Here is a 2,762-nt window from a genome sequence, read left to right as displayed (position 1 = left end):
CAGGTTTTCTTCCCTTTTCCCAATCCTAGTGAGTGGACCACCATATAACCTAGAAGTCCATATAACCCTCACCCTCCATAATCCATTCATTTACAGATATCTCAAGCATCTGCCAAGCAGTGTTCTAGACACTCACCAAGACTGATTGTACCTCCTAAGTGTCTGTCACAAAGTCCTGCTTTCTCCACTGCCACCACCCTACTCCAAACTGCCTTTATGCTTCTGTAATACTGTTACAACCTCTTAACTGGCCAGCCTCTCTGCCTCCACTGAGACCTATTTGATACAATTATTGTGAGGATTGCATGAGATAATATGTGTAAAATGCTTACCAAGACTTTAGCTCAATAATACTGCCTATTTTTATTGCTTTTAAATCCATAGACTTAACCAGGATATGTGGATTTAATTTTACTGAATTACTGAGGTTAGAAGCCTGATCTTTTTTTTAAAAAAAAATGAAAAACTGGAATCTAGAACAGAGATATAGGGTTATCTTTTCAAAAAAGAGAAAATGGTTCTCTAGGCCTCAGAAGTTATGAAACACATAAAGAAATTATACAAACTTGATGATCACATGTTCAAATGAGCCTCTAAAAAGGTGAATCTTGTTTTTCCTGTTTAGAGTATGCTAATATGTCTTCAGGTGATTGAACCCATTTCTCCTCCCCCTCCCCCTGGTGTCTCAGGAAATCGAAGTCCCAAGAGAACAATCAAGATCTTTGTTTTTATTACCAGTGCAATTGAGGTTCGGGCTGGTAAAAATCCAATGTGCAGATAGCTGTACTGCATACTAGAAAGGTTTCAAAGAATGCATTAGATATAATCTATTTCAAAGTCCTACAGTTCAAGGAGAAGATAAAACTAAACCCAGAGATTTTTTTTAACTTCCTATAAAATAAATTTTTTTTAATATAAATTTATTTATTTTTTTGGCTGCGTTGGGTCTTCGTTGCTGCCCGCGGGCTTTCTCTAGTTGCGGCCAGCAGGGGCTACTCTTCGTTGCGGTGCACGGGCTTCTCATTGCGGTGGCTTCTCTTGTTGCGGAGCACGGGCTCTACAGGCGGATTCTCAACCACTGCGCCACCTGGGAAGTCCTAAAATAACTCTTAAAAAGACTAGATTTTTAAACTAGATACACTGAAACATCATTTCCTCCAGTTGCAGAGCCTTGGGCCCTGCTTATCATAATAACTGCTTTAATTATGAGATAATTCTCAGAGAAGTACTAAATACTTCCAATTATCTCTAACCTTCAAGGTAGGATCAGTGCTGTGTGTTTGAAAGGCTTTGCTCCTTCCCTTCGATTAATACAACTGATGTCTTCAATCTTAAAGTGAGAATAAAAGCACCTCTGGAAAATTTTGCTCTTTTTTTACTTATCTGTATCATACAAATAGGTAAAAACACTGTGCTTGTCATGTAAACATAGCTCCAAAACAAATCTAGGCTACCTTTCAACCAGATTGCCATTCCTAAGTCGTAGATTTCTCTACTTTTAGGTAGGTTTTAACACACCAGTTCAACAGAATAGGAACTCTCTCAAAAGTTTGGGTCTTGTCTAAAAACTCTCAGCCAGTAATAGCTAGGATTGATACTGAACACTGTCTGCCTTTCCTGCCACATTATTTAGTCTTTTTCTTCTACAATAACTTGAAATAACACAAATAATGAAGTAATAGTTAATCTTTTAAAAAAATAACTCTAAAAGCATAAGCTCAAGGAATTCTCTTCCAGTTTTCAAAGAACAGGGATTTTCAAACAATAGGGTATACAAAGGATTAATAACCTTTCTGAATTCTTCACACTATCCAGTTATATTTAATATTAGTATAGCTTTATGAATACTGGCACAACACAAATGAGATCTTTAAATTCAAGTTCAAATGAACTTCAGTGGTTGACATTAGAAAAAATAAAGTTTCTCTGACAGAAAAATTAGCGAAAAGTTTTTGTCACCTTCTTAAAACTTATTATAGCTAATTTTAATCAATTAATAAGTATTCACTGAGTGCTTACTGTGGTCCCATGACTGAGCTAGACCCTGGGGATACACTGGTGAACTGGTCAGTTCACGAACTTACGCAGAAAGGCAGAATGCATAGTGCAGCAGCTTTCACACCTCATGACTTGATGCATATAATTGAACCAAAAGCTTCACAAACCAGTACATATCCTTACAAATGAGTACATTCTCATGTGATCTATTCCATTTTACTTTTCTAAAAAAGCACTAAATTAATTTCCTGACACAGGTACATACAGATTGTAACATACAGTTTTTAAAAAAATGACAGTGGCACAGTGGTTAAACTGAAACTAGATTATCTGGGTTCAAATGTCAGCTCTGCCACTTCCTAACAGTAAAACTGAGGGCAAATTATTTAACCTCTCTGTGATTTAGTTTCCTTATCTGTAAAGTGTGAAGAATAATTGTACCTAGTTGTATGGTTGCTGTGAGGATTAAAAGGGTAAGTTTATTTAAAACTCATAGGGTGGGGACTTCCCTGGTGGTCCAGTGGCTAAGACTTCACGCTCCCAATGCAGGGGCCCTGGGTTCTATCCCTGATCGGGGAACTGGATCCCAACTGGATCCCACATGCCCCAACTAAGAGTTTGCATGCTGCAACTAAAGATCCCTCATGCCGCAACTAAAGATCCTGCATGCCACAACAAAGACCCAGCACAGCCAAATAAATAAATATTTTTTTTTAAATAAAACTCATAGAGTGGTGCCTGGCAGATAGTAAGGGTCAATAACT

The sequence above is a fragment of the Delphinus delphis genome, chromosome 5 (genome assembly GCF_949987515.2).
Source record: "Delphinus delphis chromosome 5, mDelDel1.2, whole genome shotgun sequence".
Taxonomy (NCBI): Eukaryota; Metazoa; Chordata; class Mammalia; order Artiodactyla; family Delphinidae; genus Delphinus; species Delphinus delphis.
The sequence above is the reverse complement of the archived record's forward strand: the minus strand, read 5'-3'. Positions refer to the sequence as shown.